The sequence below is a fragment of the Lagopus muta genome, chromosome 8 (genome assembly GCF_023343835.1).
Source record: "Lagopus muta isolate bLagMut1 chromosome 8, bLagMut1 primary, whole genome shotgun sequence".
Classification (NCBI taxonomy): domain Eukaryota; kingdom Metazoa; phylum Chordata; class Aves; order Galliformes; family Phasianidae; genus Lagopus; species Lagopus muta.
Window position 1 is genome coordinate 21190992 of NC_064440.1, and position 19226 is coordinate 21210217.

The 19226-nt window shown below is 38.0% G+C and overlaps 1 long non-coding RNA gene across 2 annotated transcripts in view; it reads right to left on the bottom strand.

The window, feature by feature from the left end:
• Positions 1 to 19226, bottom strand: part of LOC125696883 (uncharacterized) — a 403601-nt gene that overhangs the window by 382404 nt on the left and 1971 nt on the right. For both annotated transcript variants that reach the window (XR_007378594.1, XR_007378593.1), the window contains exon 2: positions 16918 to 16966. This is a non-coding gene — a long non-coding RNA (uncharacterized LOC125696883). The remainder of the gene's footprint in view (positions 1 to 16917; positions 16967 to 19226) is intronic.

Consider the following 19226-nt stretch of genomic DNA (forward strand, 5'->3'; position numbering starts at 1 on the left):
AATTCATTTGGTTTCATTCATAGAAGATTCCTTTTAACTAAAGTTTTAAAAAAAAAAAAAAAGTCACAGTGCAGTTCAGAGTTGAGGCCTTCTGTTGTTTAGCAATGAGTTGCCCTGAGTTTCTAGGAGAAACAGTCATAATATAATTAATCTGGTGGAACAGCTGAATACACAGCCTGCAATTAATTTCACTCTGAATATTAGCAGTTCCACAGCAGTTGAAAAGAAATTATACCAGTCAATAGACCTCTGAATTAAGTAGGTTGTGGGCAATAAAATAAACTGTTGATACAACTTGTTTAAATCAACTGAATTATTACAGTAAACTTGTAAATGTAATAAATACATACTATTGCTCATTTATGTAGAAGAGGAGACTTTCATTCCAACTTCTAACTATAGAGAAAAGAGAAGTTTTAAACAAAATGCAGACCACTCACTGAACTGGACAAATGCGTATCGCTTATCGTTTCATTATTCAGTACGTAATTGCATATCAGAACAAAGCATAACAAGTATCTGTAAACTGGAAACTTGTTTCTTGATTATCCAGAGATAAAGGCAATATCTCTTCAATAGTTACTTTCAGGAAATATTTCTCCAATAAGAGACAGAACTCTAAGCAGATGGTCACTGAACGAGAAACAGTGGAACAGTGGCACCCAGAGGTGAGCAGCATACTGTTCCTAAGGAGTTATTTCATTTGTTGTAATCTATTTCTCATCTTTTCCTTCTTCCATTCCCAACTCCCCCCCCCCCCCCCCCCCCCCATGACAGATGCCAGAAAGAAAAAGAAAAAAAGCTGCAATTTCAAAGAAGGTATTCAAGAGTCTAAAACAGAAAGCCCCTGGTTTGTAACAACTATTACAGTTTGGAATACATTTTAGAAACACATTTTTCCTACATATTTTCACTAACAAAGAGCAGGATGAAAATAACCATGGAAAATAGAATATTTTCAGATGCATCTCTTGAGTTGGAATTCTGAAGCCACAAAACCTCATATCCTCCCTAGATTTGCTAGCTGAATTCATTGCGTAGGATTATAACAGGAGCTGAAAATCCAAATACAAAAGTTGGTGGATTTTTGGAAAGAGGCTTGGGATCACAATACAAACAACTACAATTGACACAAGCTGTCCATACAACATCAGATGCCTTAACTTCAGACACTGGTGAGAGTTTGTGTTGTTGTACTGAAGGCATCAGGCCGAGATCACCAATCTGTGATGACCTCCTATATATCTTTTACATATATATACATACATAAATACATCTGGACATGACAGTTTTATTTAAAAAAAAAAAAAGGTTTAATTAAATACAAAGAAATGGTGTGGCTACCCAGCATCAATTTCAGGAAGACCTAATAAAATGAGGCCCATTGATTTTTTATTAAAAAGGCCATATTTTTGCAAATACCAGTGGATGCCTGAACCGTGCAGTGAGACTCTGTACCTGGGCTGAGCTGAACCAAATGACATCTACATTCCCTTAGGATTTTCTAAATGGTCTTCTACTCAAGAGGTTTGAAAAGGTTTCCTAAAAGCCCTTCATCTGCTCAAAATGCAAGAGAAAAAGAAATACGTGCTTGTTCAGCTTGAAATTTAAATACAGTGCTTATTTCTGTGGGTTACATGGATTAAGAGGGTAGTCCAGAATGTCTGACGCTTTTCACTAGCAGCAGAATTCTTTTCTCTGCCTTCCACACTACTTATTATTATCACTATTATCATAACCGTTATTTATCTCCTAAAAAGCAGTGGTGATGACAGGAACAAAGATGGAGTTCACTTATACATATCCACATCTCCAGCCCACGCATGAAAGTGTTTCCTCATGAACTCCACACGGATGCATGCATTCCCAAGCTCATCTCCATATCTGCTGTGTTCAGGATTGCATTTAAAACAGCACCCCCAGCCAAAACTATCAGTTGGGCTACTACCAACAGAATACCGGGCAGTGCATGTCCCCACACCTGCCTTTCATACAAGATCTTAAACAAATATGCAAAAGCAAAGAAGGAAACAAATTTCAGCTATATGCAAGCAACGTCTCCCTCCACGTACACCCCATCACCGCCTTTATTTTCTTATCTCCTTAGTAAGGCTGCGACTATTTGCAGATAATTTCTGTTGCAAAGGCAGAGACACACCGCAGAGATCCAATACATCCAATGTGTCGTTGCCAAACGAAGGCTGTAGGGCGCAGAACGAACGGACGGAGATACCGTTCTCAGTACAGCGATCCCATAATGACTGCCGACAAACGATCATCCGATAAGAATTGTGCCGAGTAACGCTAAGTTTATTGCATATTTTTATCTCGGCGGGAACATTCCCGCATCAATCACGCTGCCAGCAGCGGCCCCGCACAGCGCCGGGGGCGGGATGGGGGCGCGGCGCCACCTGGCGGCTGCGTGGTGGGAGCGGCGCTGCGGCTACCGGAGGCGGCTCCGCCCCCCGGCAGCGGCGGCCGGGGAACGGCGCTCTCCCGCCGGCGGTGCCCGCGAGGCTAATGGAGGCCGCCGGAGTGCGGCTCGGTGCGTAACGTGCTGCGTGCTCGAGGGCCTAAAGAAAGACGCCTTCCGAATTTCTACTAAGTATTGGCAACGGAATAGGTCAGCTGTCTTTCAAACACCTCAGGCATGGTATTGTACTTGTGTCGTTACATCTATTTTTGCCTCAGGTGTCCAGAAAGTGTTCTAATAATCCTAATTACGCTCACCTCTTTCTTGTGTTTAACTTGGACTAGTCGGTACAGGCAAGGGCTTGGCTACCTCTGTTTTGAAATTCAGGTTCTAGGTCCCAGAAAATGTCACCTTAATGGTGATCTATTCCCACTGAAACAAAAATCACCTGAACGCATGGCTGGAAACACCCAACTGAGCAACAATGCTTAGACCACAGTTCCTCTTCCAGCACCGTGTTGTAAAGAACCAACCGCAAAAATATGTAATACTTACTGCCAAGCAGTAAATAAAAGCAACACCTTTTAATTCCATAATTCAGTGGTGAAGGAAACGTTGCAGAGATGCAGAATGGAAAATCAGTGAGAATTTCCTTCCACAGAAAGCAGAAAATTCTCCACACTCCACAGAAGTGCGTTGGGCGAGGGGCAGGAGCAGAGCAAAGGAAATCAAAGTATGAATTCTGTCCCTATCAATAAATGAGCCTTGGAGAAATGTCAAAGCAGAAATGAACGTCCTTGTTTCAATACACGCAGCATAACGAAGGGGGGCAGTTCTACCCTTCCTCCATTAAATCCCTTTATTTACAGACATCCCTTTAAAACGGACTGCTTTTTAGAAGTCTCTCTTAAAGCACTGCTTTAACCCTGCCTGATTTGCAGTGTGGGCTGCTGGGGCATTCTTATGCATTCCGCCCCGTGGTTCTCATAGTGTTAAAAAGAAAAGACCTTTCCATGCTGTAAGTGCAATGCCTCACAGCCCAAATATGCATTTTGCTGTTCTGCAAGCGCTGGAGCTCACTCAACTTGGCTGTAATGATACCAGAAGAAAACAGATAGCTTTGCGTTGGTGGTTCAACACTAAAAATTACTTGTGAGTTTTCCCTTCCGATCACATGTACTTCTTATACATGCAGCTAGGAATAAAATGCTTTGAATACCTTCCACATACGCCCTACATGCAAGGCCAACAGCCGTAGCCAGGGAGCTAATGAGCAGCCCAAACTTTTACAACCACCAATGAGGGATGGAAAGCACTGACTGCATATCTCACCAATTCTGTTATGCTGTGAAGATTTGCAGCATTTCTGGCAAATTAGATAAGTGCCAAACAATCTAACTGATGGTCTACTTAGCCAACCACATTTCTCCTTACTCCAGCAACACAGAGGAGCTTCCCTTGAAGTACAATTCCAGAGAGCTATCCGGCTTGACACTGCACTTGGCAAACTCCCCCATAGTACAACACATTATATCTCCATTTAAAACATCCTATCTAACATCACTGCAAATGTCACTATTCCTATTGTTGGCTAATATCTTGGTTAAAGCCCAATCCAGGAAGACATTTAGTGTTCAGTTAGGAATTACACGCTCTCCTGAGAAAACAGTGGATAAAATGAAACAGAGAGAGGGAACCAGCCCAGATAAAACACCACACGTTGCATAGACCTCAACTGCCTGCACCCAACACATGTGAAGAGATCATTTCCATTTGTAACTTCTGTGGCTTTACAATTAAAAGATTACAGAATGCTCAGATGAAGTCATTTGCCATAATTAAATTCCACCATTACTGTATAAGCAAATTAAATGGACATACATGAGTTCCACAGTAAATAAAGTAATAATACTTTTCTTCACAGGTTTTGTAACTATTTAGAGATTATTCATAAAGCCTAAAATTCAAATCTGTATTGGTAGATCCTCAGCCTATGGACTACATACATGTACGTATTTATTTAGGGAAATGAAATGACAGAATATAGTCTGCTGACTATCTGATTTTAACTAACCAATACACTTATCAAAATGACAGTATTATTTTCATAGCTGCCTGAATGTAAAAATAAGTTCCATTTGATATATAATGTTTATATTAATCCTTTTAAACATTTGCTGCCTTTCACCCCATAGGTGATTCCCTGTAAAACGTGTTGAGTGATTTACAAAGGTCTGACCCAGCAAAGTGCAGAGAAGGCTCATATCCCACTGGCTTCAGGAGCAATTAAGGGCTTTTCCATGCACCTTCCAAGATCAAGTTTTGAGGATTTGGCTGGAATACACTTTTGTTCAGATTTTTGTGTGCTGACTTTCTTTGTCATGCTTTCACTCTGCACTGAGGTCAAATAAAACTCTTACTAAGAAAAATATTCAGTTAAGCCAACATAAGTTTGAGCAAGAAAGGAATGCTGGTATGAATAAATGAGTGAATGGCATAGCTAGCTCTTTCCTAAGAATTTCATTTCACAAAAGAAGTTCACAGTCCCAAACAAAACATAGCTGTCATTGTTAATAAATAAAATACAGCAAAAACATTACCACAATAGTACATAGTTTGAAGACCCAAAGCTAACAGTCAGCAACTCTACCTGCGTAGGAGTAAATCCACTACTCTAATTTTTCTTGTTTGTTGTTTGCCCGTACACCCCAGAATTTTCTCTTTTTTCTTTGATATGTTAAGAACCATTTTTAGGCAGCTTGTTAAGTAACAGTGATCATGACACTCCACAAAACATTTGAAAGGATTAAATAATCCAAAGGGCTTATCTGTCTCTGACTGAACAGACTGCCTAGGAAAACAATCTCTTCCCTTTAAGCATACTGCTTTTTAGAACAGTGTGCAGGAGGGCACTGAGCAATTTAACAGGTAGTCTGACTTGAACACCAGTAAAAAGACAGCCCAGCATTCTTAAATTCAAGGGGGAAAAAAAAAAAATGATGTTCTTTCAGTTGTGTCTTTGCTAACAATTTGGAAGCACCCATTGTATTACTACCACAGTGTTATTGAGCTAGTTTTATTAAGGCAAATTTATAGCAATGTTAGAAATTAATACCACTCTTATTTCCTCCAGTGCCTGGCTTTATTGAATGCCATGGGGCATATTAATCAGTAAAGCCAAGTAGTGCATGAAATAAAAGTATAAATTAACCTGTAACATGAATGTAAAAAGGGGCTTAATAAAATAGAAATAAATAACACTTTAATGATAATCAACCCTGCCCAGCTTAACCAAGAACATTGTGTGATAATGCTAAGTACAAAAAAAAAAGTTTAAATCACGACACAAACACCATAATTTTCAAGATGAATGCATAATTCACTCTGTTGTTTAAATACACAAGTTTGTATAAAATAAGTAAATAAACAAAAACCACCTTTCTAGTCTGACATCTCTAGTAACAGTGCTGTCAACTCTGGGAGTGGGTCCAAAACACAGCGACAGGGAATGAGAGAATGATTTCAGAGCTATTTTACATTTTAAGAGTCTGCGTAGCCAAAAAACAGGTTTTCACACAGTATACTTTGCATACATTGAAAATGTGCCTTCAAATACCAGCTAAAACTGAAACTGTTTCTCCTAACCTATTTCACACAGGTGAACTCCACACAATATGTACCATTACTGATGGAGGGTTTGGCCTTGCAAATACGCGTGGTCATTTTAACCTGTCCTTAAATTTATGAGGCTTTAAAGAAAATAATGTATTCTTGGCTATAATGCAAGAGGTTTTTTTGGAGGGAAGTCTCTCTCCTCCAGAATCAAAAAAAATTACTCGTATTACACAGAGCAATGAATGTAAGACTTGGCAAAAATCAAAGTTAATTTCGTAATTGTAAAACAACAGCCAGCTCAGCTTTTCACCACAGTTGCTGCAATTCCATAGCACAAACATTTGATCGCATTGTCATAAGTATAACTACATAAATGAAAACACACATCTCTGCAAAAATAGGAGAAAAATGCCCAAAATCTGTACCACAAAAGACTGTAGCATATGCTCCCTCTGGTGGCCCTGCTGCAAAGCTAAGCATGAAACGCATCTGCTGTGAGTGCTCCACTGCTAAAGACAATGACAAAATTACTTGCTGGGAGCGGCAAATAATATGAAAAAAGGTAAGATGAGAAGTGCCACACAAATGACTTCCACATTTAGCAACATAAAAGCAACACTGAATTCAAGGTTTTACAAATTACCATTAAAAGTGCAGTGAATCCACTGTATCACGTTATTTGCATTATTGAGGCGTACTATTTTCAGATACTAACAACATGTAAAAGATACGGTAAACTATTCTAGCACTGTAATGCAACAGAAAGCAGAGCAATGGCAGCAGGGTGGCAAAGTCCTAAGCTACAGAAAGTGAGGACAAGCACAAATGCAGCAGCCATGAACACAGAAACAAAGAGAAAAAGGAAAAAAAAAAAATAATAACCTGCTTACCTTTAGAAGGCCTGTGAACACACAGGGATCTCAAGCAAGATCCCCTCACCTCCACTGCCATCCATTAAATGAGGGCAGATCCTGGCTCCACCCCTTCCACTCACTCAGGGGCATTGCATGCACCTGAGCTCCTCGGGGTTGGCCCTGCCCTTCCACCAGGTGCTCAATTACTGGTTCAAGCCACGACTCAGCCTTTCAGCTGTAACCACATATGAGACACCTGTTGCAACCAGTATTAATTTAAACTTGTTATATTTGTAAATTGTGTAAAACAGGGTTACAGACTGGTCACATTCCAAAGTGTACATAGGGTCCAATAGAAATAGTTCAGGACTTGACTTTTGGAGACAAGTGAGGCACTGAACAGGAGGCATTCAACATTTAGCCCAAGTGAAGTCACTCTTTGCCGAGGTTCACAAGGAGCTCTGTCAGCTAAAGTAACAGCTCCCTGACAGATGCAGCCATCTTCCCTTCTGGGCGGCTGCACGTTCTGACAAACAGATCCACGCAGGCTCCAGTAACAGCACTCCTAGGGAAGGGCAGACAGCTCAGCCGATGGGTATTCAAATGTGGTGGCTTTTCGTAAATGGGAAAGCATTTTTGCCACGAGGCCTTCTAAACACACGTCTTCTGTGATCAAAATTTCTACCCATCTTTTTTCCTGTTCATCAACTGTGGTAACAAATTCAGCCCCAACAGAACATGGGTAGACATCAAGAAACAAGCATATGTCAAGGAATTTCACTTGGACTTTTTTTTTTTTTTTTTAAATCAAAATTTCTGCTAAAAATCTGGATTCTTCTAAGTACACTGAGTTTAACCTACACCATTTTTCACATACACATTCATAAACTTCAGGGGTTTATGAGATGCAAAAGGCTGCATCGTTTAGAATACTGTGGAAATATACTATCTTAGGGCTATTATAACAACAAAACATTCCACAGAAGCAAAGAAGCTAAACTAGAAAATTTATTGTTAATCCAGTAAGTAAGCGTAAGGAAACAAACTTGAAGACTTTAAAAATGGTTCATATGGAACACTTCAAATGGACGCTTCAACATTACAAATATTGGTCACTGTGTTCAGATCTCTGAACTCCACATTATTTTGTCTGGAGGTCAAATACCTCGAATAATTAACCTCAGTGCTGATGGAATTATCGTCATCGGACATGAAGAAATTAGTGAAAATATGAGTACGTTTCTGTTTTCAATGACAGTGGAATTAGCTTTAAGTAAAAGAAAGAAATTGCAACATAAATATGGCACTCTAATTACATAATAATACAACATTTATGGATAATTATCTAATTCAAAGCACCAAAAGTTAAAAAAAAAAAAAAAAAAAAAAAAAAAAAAAAAAAACCTGGAAAATGCCCCTTGTTGATCTCTAAGTTACTAAGGCATCAAAGTGCACATCTACTACACAAGAACTATCCCAACTGGACAACTCATGATAAGTTCTCTGAAGAACTAAAACCTTATGGAATCAACAGTTCTGTAGCTGCCAAGAGGCTGTGCCAACCTACAGAATGCCCCAAATCTAGGCATTACATTGAAGTAAAAAATTAGGTGCATGCATTAAGAAAAAGCGCACATCAGTTAGAAACACACTGTCTATGGAAAGTGGGCCAAAAAGAAGTGTATGATGAAATTGTGATAGTACATTTCAGCTGGCTACATAGAAGTAAACAGATATTCACAGTGGCTCCCTAAGATCCTTTCACGTCTTTTATTTTAACAACAGAAGACTATTCCCTGCATTGGTTAATATTTCTGCGTACTTCAAATAAATTTCCTGCATGCTTACATCAGTTGATTAAATCTGCTACAAAAATCATTCTGTTTTCTTCGGATTCCTTGGTTGAATACAATGCTGTATTTTCACACCACTGTAGGGATACAACTTAGAGAGGAAGTGAGGCTGTGGCAGCTCTGCTTACTGCTTGCAGCTGTCACTAACGCTAGATCTGTCTTCACAAACATTATTACAAGTGCGTTCAGCTGTGTTCATCTCAGGTGTCCTTATTCACAACAGCTGACCTTCATGGCTATGTCTGACATTTAAAAAGAAAAGTTCTGCTTTACAACCTTCAGTGTGCCTTCGGTTATAAATTACTTGTAGAGTATTAGTAATAATAATTGATTTTAGTAGTAAGTAATAGTTATAAACAGCTCCCACTATTTAATGAAAGAAATGCTTCATCTTTGCGTTTTATTTATTAGCATTCAAGAACCTTCCACAACCTCACTTAATTAAACTAGGAAAGATGACCTGTCAATGATCTTTGTTCAAAAAAACATTAAAAATACATATATATTTTCAATTTCTCTACAAACGTTCTTAAGGCTTGCTTGTTTTCCTTTTGTGTTGTGAGCTCATTTGAATACAGAAAAATGAATTGCTTGAACTTTCTTTACGTGTTAATAACATAGGACTTTCACCTTAATGAGCTGCATTAGTTACAAGTAAGTATAATCAATGAAGAGTTTTACCCTGTATTGGTCACACTGGAACTCTCTTTGGTGTTTTCAAGTGAATCAATTGCAGGAACTGCCTACGCATCTTTTTGCTACTCACAGCTGGTCCCTTACTGCACGTATGTTTGTTTTCTAATCAGGAGTCTAGCAAGGTAAAGCAGCACCTGCAGGTCCATAACACATAAGAACTGATGCTCACAAATGAGAAATTATAGACTAAGAAACTTTACTGGCAAACGGTGTGATGAATGATGTAATTATTCCATCACTAATGGCAGGAAGGTTTCAAATAAACAATACCCAATTAAAATCAAACTAGAAAAGGATAGCAGCTGCTGATTTTATTTTGCCTTTTTTTTTTTTTTAGTCACAAAGTAGTGGTAACTGAGAAATAAAATTTAATGTCACATTATCATGATGCAGATAAAAATATACTGTATGCTTACAGAAATGTCAAGCTGGAGATTCTGTCATCTCTCACCACTAGCTGGCACCACAGCTTTAAAAATGTAGTGATGCATCCCGTTTATATCTTACTAATTAACAAGCCAACTACATAATTTTCAACAGAAAACAATTATTCAAAGCAAATGAGGAATATTTGGAGCTATAAACTAAAATGAGCCTGAAAGCGATATTCTAAGTGATGACTGGTAAGATATATCCTCTGCAAAGGAAAATGGATAATAGTTAACAGACTTGGGGCTTGCTTTTATTAAATAAAAATAAACAGTACTGTGCACAGATGGAAGAATCTGATATTTCTGTTCTTGGTAGGGAGGTCAGTGATGACACAGAGGTCAATATGTTGGATTATGAAGTGGATGGACCCCAATAAACTGCCTACATTACTGGGATTTTTAATCCTAAATAAACTCAGAGGACGTCTCAGGTTTTTTTCCTAGAGAAACTGCTCAAGTGCACCAGCTAATGGATAGCATATAGTCTGTCTTTACCGGCTTCCTTCTCTCAGATCAGACTGCTGGCAGGACACAGATGCCCTAGGAAGCAAGTATGAGGTTTCCATTCCCCCACAGCTGTGGCCCTGACATTGCAGCAGACTACACTGCTGCGTTCTACTCTGACTCTTCCAAGGTGGTCCCTACGGACTGATCCAACACACGCATGGCACACGCACCCCAAATCCAGAGGTGCACAAAGTTCACAACACAGGAGTTAGCAAGTCATCTGCTGCTCAGCCTTAGAAGAGACTAAACTGTTTCCAACTGTCTATGAATTTTATATTTATTTACACACCGCAGAAATAAACCCATAAATGCTCACATAATACCAACAGCAAAGCACTGCTGATGTATAAATACATCATATTTGTGGCTGAGCTGTCAGCTGTGGTATGAATAGACACTGAAACACTTCTAGTGTGTAAGAAAATCCTCCATAAAAATAAAGTTTTCTCCTATCACAGGGCAGATTCTCTGCAGCTATTCAACTAAAGCCACAGTGAAAGCTGGAACACAGAAACAAGATTTCTATGTCCGTAAAGGCAATTACCTCAGGAAAGCCCTGATGTTCCCGCACTGGCAACATTAAACAGCATAGCTCAGAAAGTTACACCTCTTTTTTTTTTTTTTTTAAATCTTCTATACAACCAGAGACGTTATGAGGCACATTCTGAACAGTGGTGATACAAATACTGCTGCAGTTGATTCTCTAAATATCTAGCTGATAGCTCTCTACCCATTCCTGTTAGATAGTTTTCTTCTTTAACCACAAAACAAACAACAACAGAAAATCCACAGAATAAAAGCTACTCACAGTTATGTAGAAAGAAAACAAAACAAAACAAAACAACTGATTTGTATTTTAAATCTCTTGGAGTAGTTTCATATTTGTTAGTGAATTTTATCCTTCACTGATAAAGCACTACTTCAATCCCATATTGGCCAGTGCGCTTATGAAGGCTTCTTGGCTAATCTTACTTTAGAACAGAATAGAATAACTGACACCATACTCATCTCTCTTCTACTTCAGAAAATGCCATCTAAGGAACACAGCGTGGGATCACGTGGTTCTTTTTTAAGAGCAAAGTTTAGGTGACAATAGGCCTCTTTGCTGTATCTTAGATCTATCAGATCCCTGCTGCTGGCAAGCGACATTTGCAAAGTTCCCTTCTCAACAAAAGGCTTGCAGTCTTTGCTTGGTGTGACAAAGACTATCAATAAACATCACATTAGTTGCCTCTTCTGTTTTCACACAGCCATGGGAGGGGACGCCTTTTTGCTGTGCGCTCCACAGAATAAATCGACATCGACAACGTCAACTAATCGTAACAATAAGAACACGGTGGACTTGCCCTGTTCCAAAGTTATTTTGAGGTCAGTTTGGTAGTCCTGCACATGGTCAACAAGGCAGCCCCTCGCAACTGAGGCAATTCTGCAAAATTCAGGACAGACGATGTGAGATGGAGGATCATAAATTGGAGAAAAACTAGTCTTAGTGAATGCAGCAAAGAAGCTTGTAATGGCTGCAGAATAATAAACTGTTAGAGTTAATCCACTGCTATCTGTCTTTATTTTGCTAACCCACTCAGGTGGACACCACAGCACTGAGACTGCATTAATCAAAATTTGGAACGACCTGCTTTTCATTGCAAACTGCAGTTATCTTTCTTTACTGATTGGCCTTGACCCGTCAGCTGCATTTGGCACCTCTGACCCCGGGGGTTCTTTTGAAGAGCCTGGAGTACTATCAAAGCTTGTCTGACTCTGTTCCTGCTTGGCTTAATTCATATTCCACTCAACATACCCATTTTATTTCCAGTAGAAATTGCTCATTTAATTGCATTGTATGTTTTATGGGGTATGCCTCAGGCTGCGTTCTTTATGCCAAGCTTCTCAGTATTTATATGTGGAATGGTGAAGAAGACAAAAAAAAAAAAAAAAAAAAAGTAATTCACAGCTCTAGACCAGGCTTCGTAATACCAGTAATTCTCACTGCTTTAAATTGTATACAAAGCTGTCTGGGAATAAAACTAACGTGTATGTCACCATCCAAAGTTCATTTGACAAATGTGTTGCGTTTAACTTAAGCCAGGCTTGTCCCCATTTCAGGAATTTAGAAACCCTTTCTTCAGAGCCAGTATATTTATAAAGTCTAGTAATTGACCTATCTCACAACTTCACATCCAACCAGCTTCTAAGTTAGATGAGAGTTTTAGTACTACAAGTGCAAAAGTTTATATTCAAGATACTAACATTCTTTCAAATGCTGTCATGAAGTCAACAGTACTTAATTCTTCCCTTTACTTTGCAAAAGGCCTTGGGGCTTGATATTCCCAAACCTGACTCTTCTCAAAGAAATAGAGGAATTATGTAGCATAACATAGATCTAGCATACCTGTGGTGTTTGCCAAAACAAATAAGATCAATCTATTTAATTATTTAATCTAAGTATGAGGAAATGGCTTTAAATATTATACACCATACATAAATTGACAGACTTAGGATTTACCATCACCCTTATTAGTAAAAGACAAATGGTGCTCTTAACAACTTACAAGTCCATTAAGTCACTGTTGAAATGAAGCGAAACATGATGGGATTTAGGAATGTAATGTAAAAAAAACAACAACATGACATCAACTAATTTTTGTCACTTTTTGAATTAATAGACAATCTCAACAAATAGGACTGCATTTATGGCTGAGAATATTTAATTCTGCAATGGAATTGATACATTAAAATACTAGCATGATGATTATGGAATCGGAAATTTTAGCTTAGATCAACCAGTCAGTGGGAATGTGGATCTTAGTCGTCCAGCCCGTTCTGGAAAGGACTTCTCCTTTACCAAGAACTAATGGGAACAGAATGCTTTGCAAAGATCATAAATCTGCATGCAATTATTAAAGTTCCAGATTCGAAGTGCAGAGCAAAATACTGATGTGGTATTGCAAGTAAAACATATTCCTTATATTTACTAGTCTTCAACATCTAATTAAACTTACTCAGAGCTATGTTGACCATCTGAATTTAAAATCAAAAGTAGAAAATGGAGAAAAATACACGTAGTAAGTACAAAAATAAAACTATCATCAATTTAATACAATTTTTGAAAACATTAAAAAAAGCCAAGATAAAGAGCATAGTAATAAAAATTGAAGATACAATCAAAAATTGGAAATAAAGGGAAGCTATGAAAGAACTGGGTTGCAGCTCATCCATGAGTTAAAAGAAAAAAAAAAAAAAAGTAATAATAATAATAATAGAAAACATCTATTGAGAGCTCCAAAAGAAAACTTGGAAATAAAACACCATCAGATGGTGGAAAAATGTTGCTCTGAAACTGGTGTATCAGATGTAAGCTTTTGTGGAAAAGTTGTTGAGTATTTAAATATAGGTGATATAGTGTATATGAACTCAGAGAGTTTATTCTGATGTTATTCTTATGTCATGTGCTCTAAATTGACTAATTTCACTTGAATTATTATCAGTTGTAAATACAATTGTAATAAAGTCTGGAGTCTGAAATTCATTAAGCACTCATATGGGAAGAAAACAGAGAAGTTTGTTTCTTTCTGTGATATTCCCCTATTAAATTCATCAAGCCCATTCTTTTTATATACATATATATATTTTTGTTAACAGATTTTCCTCTGCTATACACAATTATTAAGAAGAAGAGCAAATCGAAAAAAATAAATTGAAAAGAAAGGTAAGGTATTCAGAGACTGTTCAACCTGGAGAAGAGAAAACTGAGAGGGGATCATCATGCTTATAAATATCAAAATCACAGGAGCCAAGTGGATGGGACCAGGCTTTTCTCAGCAGCACCCAGCAACAGAATGAGGGGCATCGGACACAAACTGGAATGTAAAAAGGTCCATAGGAACATAAGAAAAACCTTCTTGACTTTGTGAATTACAGAGCACTGGAACAGGCTGCCCAGAGGGGCGGTGGATCTCCTCTGGAGATATCCCAAACTCACCCCTTCGCCCTCCTCTTTCCTCACCATCCTACCTATATTGTGACCTATGCAGAACCTCAGCAGAAGCAGCAATATTCACAGAGCTCTTGGCAGAACGGTAGAATCTCAGGAAGGCCTGAACAAGGTCTGAGGAGTCATCTGCACTGGTGGTGTACACATAGTGTTTAATAATGTATGCTGTTCTGGCATACTAATATAACATAGGTAAGGTAGACAAAAATGAAACATGATTCCTGATGTTACAAACTGAGTTTATGAGACAGTTATCAAACAGACAGTAGCACCTGGCAGCACCTGGTAGGGACGTACTCACTCCAAGTGAAACTGAACTTAATACTAAATAGTCCTTTTCCTATTTACCCTTCACAGAGAAGTAATTCAGCTCAATTCTGCTCCAGACCTGACAAAGAAGTCCACTTGTCCACTGGAATGTAGTGTATAATTGCATGTCTACTTAAACTCTTGGAAGGGTGATAAGCTTAAGAAACAAACAAAAAAACAAACAACCAGAAAAGCCCTCAGTTTGGGCAGACAACTACAGAACAGAAGCAACTTTAATAATTCCTATGGCCAACTTCCAAACAGTGAGAGAATAAAAGCAACAGGCGTACTGGAGGGTCAGCACACAACTGCACAGGAAGCTCACCAAGTACTCAATTCTTAGATAAAATGGCAGCACCAGAATTGTTCTACAGAGAGCCAGCTGAACGTTATCCATAATTACATTACAAGCACATTTCTTGAGTTTTAAATAAAATATTATATACTGAGAGACGCCAAAATTTACAAGAAACTTTCACCATTGGAAATGTCATGGTACAACCACAGCTAGTGTCTGAAATGGTACAGCCTTCTTTGCTGAACAAACCTACTAACTCCTAAGTCACAGAGCCCATGGTAGTACTTGTTCAGCTTCATTCCAGAAGGGAAATAAATAGATCTATGTATCTACAGGTTTTGAGCACCCCCTCTGAAATGGGGCTCACATATGAAAACTGGTAATATCCACAAGTTACTTAGGACTGCTTAGGTTGTAAGCCTAAGCCTCAGCCAACATAAAGTCCAGGAACACACATCAGATAAGAATCTGATTTCATAACTCTAAACCCTTCACCCAGAATTTGTGCATACTTTGGAGACGTTGTTAGATGGTTTCTTTAAATCTCTTAAACACCACAAAATTAAACTGTAACTTAATTACAGATGGTACAAGACATTGTAACCAAGTCCCCTGACACCTGGGTAATACAGACTTTTACCTGCTACCAACTGCAACATGGTTGCTGATGTTAGAAAGATGCTAAATGTGTATAGGGCCTTTCCAGAGGAGTGATAGGTTTCAGAGAAGTCAAATGAGACTCTACAAATAACAGTTGTCTGTCAGTCCTCCAGAAGCAAAATGCCAGCAATTAAAATTAATTCCAATTCCATTTAAAATGAAAGTGAATTGCTTTTGCTTACACAACATCACTTAAAGTTACAGCCTTAAAAATGAATAACTTCTTTTAATGTATTAGCTAATCAACCTTACATTCAAATCTCTTGCATAACCTTCTTACATTATCATCCTCTTATTAACACATTTAAATAACTATGTAGACTTTAGAAATATTTTTTAAAATAGATAAGACTTGGAGTTCCAAATGCAAACTGTTGCACGTGTGCTATTATGCCTTGGAATTTAAATGTATTTGGTCAGCTTTTGGAAGACCTAACTTTATCCACGTATGTCTCATGCCATCTATATGCTGAGAACTGTACACATTCTTTCATTACAGTAATCTAAAAATCTCAAATAAAATTAATTTTCTCTATAGGAACAGAAAATAGCTGTCAATAAAGGAAAATCAATTCAACATCTCTTCAAATATCTGAATTCCTGGAGAACATAATAATTCAAAATGGAGTACAACATGTAGCCAGGCTGAAATATTGTATGCCCTGAGCAAGCACAGTCCTTAAGCATAGCTGAGAGAATTAGTGCAGGAAAGGAATCCTTTATGTAGCTGTTGTTAAAACAAACATACAAGCAGACCAAAAAAAATCTGTCAGCGACAGTCCTTGGCAAACAGAAGTAAGTGTAGCTACTGCATATACCAAATAAACAGCTAGCACTACATTTGATATATAAATCACAGTCCGAATAACGTGTGCAAATTCGATTTAGAGCAAGAAGTGAGATGTTGTCACGTTCAGCAGGCACAGTAAGCCATTTTGAGGCACCAGACCCACTGCCAGATGTAAGGCTAACTATTGGCTGCACGCTGACCATGTGCTTGAGCCATGCAGATCTGAAAACCCCTCCCAGAGCCAGATCTGCATTGCAGTCAAGGAAAGAACAAGATTTATTTTCCCTGCCTTACTCTCTTGCACAGCTACATAGGCAAGCAGGAAATTCACCTGCAGCTCCTCCCCTTAATAAAACATACCCAATAAAATCATTTAGCTAGTAGTACAGTTATTGATAACGAGTGTTTTTCAAATGTTAGTAACAAAGAATGAACACAAAGGTCAAGAATAATTACATGCTATTCTTAAGAATTTGCATCTCAAGAACAGCAGATATTACCTGCTGTGTCCTCCATTTTTCTCTCTCTTTATCTTCAGCTCTTTTCCTCCTGTAAAGACAATATGAACTCATTAAAATTCATTCTACAAAGCTTGTCTTTCTTATACTTTTGCACGCCATGATGATTTTTCACATATATCTTAGCACAGCATGAGGATACACCAGCATCTCAAACACAGCATATTAATTTTCATTTTACCTCAAGTTTTCAGCTGTGATTATTACAATAGGCTTAAAACTGTCGAGGAATGGTATTTTCCCCCTAGCAATACAAATGCACCTTTCTGTTTGATCTAAAGAAAATATGTTTGCTCACCAAAAAAAGAAAAAAAAAATCCAGCAGAAACAAAGTACATTGCTTTTAAGATAGCCCTAAATTTACCCTAGAGCCTAATATAAATCAAGCAGCATAGACTATGTTAGGCATGCATTACTACAAGTAAGCTTCTTAAATGTGATTGTTGACACTTTAGCACGACACCCTTACACTGTGCCTTGGGCATAACTGTGCTAGAAATAGAATTACAAAGGTTCAGACAATAAATATAAACGTGTACAAAATTACAAAGCCAACCATGTTAAAATGGCACCTAAACAAGGCATCTTTCCTTCACTTTTAATGTTTTATTGTTTGGTTGGTCCTCGTAATCATTCCAAAGGTGCACACCTTGTTTAATTTTTGACAGAAGATGTAAAACAAATAAAATTTAAAAAAAAATAGAGACAAAAACAAATAGAGAAAGCAGTTTATGGAATAACAGAGAGTCTGAATACATTCAGATTAATTAGGACCCAGAGAAGGGCAAAACAACTGGGAAAAAATGTTTAAGAAGCTGTATTAATTTCTAAATCAATCCAAAATGCAGGATTATTTTCCATATTACATATCTGACTCATATATGAAATATTCATAGGAATAAATATTTTATCTCAGAAAGCATTAATCTCATGGTCCCAAGTGAAAATATACAAAGAGAAAGTAGTTTGAAAGTATTTTTAATCAAGCTCCTTGCTAATTGTTTTGATCTCTCTCCTGGATCACAGCCCTGAGATGCAGCTCTTGAGGAATACAAGTCATGTGAAAATGTCCAAAGGTCTCTGACAGATGGTGTCTAACGGGCTTGGTTGCAGGAGTTTGGTGTTATTTGCCCAGGAGCTTGCTGGAGATTACGAAGGCTCAGTCAGGAGAGCAGACATGCATGTGTGCTTTAGCTCCAGGCAAACTAGGTCTCAGACCCACACGCTACTTCCAACTCACTTTTGTCATTTATTAACTACAGGAAACTAAATTTAAGCAACTTACATATCTACCTGCATTCTGTGACTTCCATGGGAAAAAACGTAAAGAGAAAGGTGAAAGACTATCTCAAACCACTGCTACTACACTGCCACTGAGTCCTCCAGGGAGTGCCAGAGCTTTGGGGTGTTGGACGTGTGAGCTGGCACAGCCTGGAGTGGAAAAAGCCTTGTAGAACAACTGCTGTTTCTGGAGTGTATATGGAGTATTATTAATGTATGTAAATAGACCACTTTTATATGTATTTAGAGAATTATTACCAATTTCTGAAATAAAGCAAATACCAGAGCATAATCAGACTACTAATTCTGATGTCAATAATCAGGTTATTTGTTCTACGTATTTTTTAATTAATTAGGTAAAGAGTATTCATGTAGCCTGTGCTGCCTACGTTACAAGAACTGCCAAAACACTCTCAGAATTTACATTAACACATCATCTTGTCTTTTTCAGTCCAGCAATTTAAACCCAGTGCAGAGATGAGAACAACTGTTTTTAGCTGAAGGAGAGGAGGAGCTGCCCTGCTTGCAGAATAGCCAAGTGTTGATGTCACACCTAACCATGTTTAAATACCCCATATTTCTCCAATCCAGAAAAAAAAAGAACTGAATGTTAAATTTTTGTTCCAAAACTCACATGAATATTTTACTATGCAGCACTCAGGCCTTCTTATCAAAATAGCAGTTGTCTCCTTTTCAATGTACAAAATTTAAATAAATTTAGACTGACTACATTTGCAGAACTACCACCACAATGCTATCATTTAATTTATAATAACCTCATTTGTTTCTGCTATTTAAGAGGCGTATGAAAAACATCACTGGTTTGGCGAATGAATTCCATTAACAGTACTATCCAGGAGATCAGAATTCACAGCCATTTTTGAAGTCACATTTCCAATCTCTGTGTAACAACATTAAAAAACAGACAGATAAGTTTGGGGGTAAGATTTCTGTACTCAAAGATCCACTCCACAATCTAAAACCACATAAGAGCCAAGTGAAAATAAACA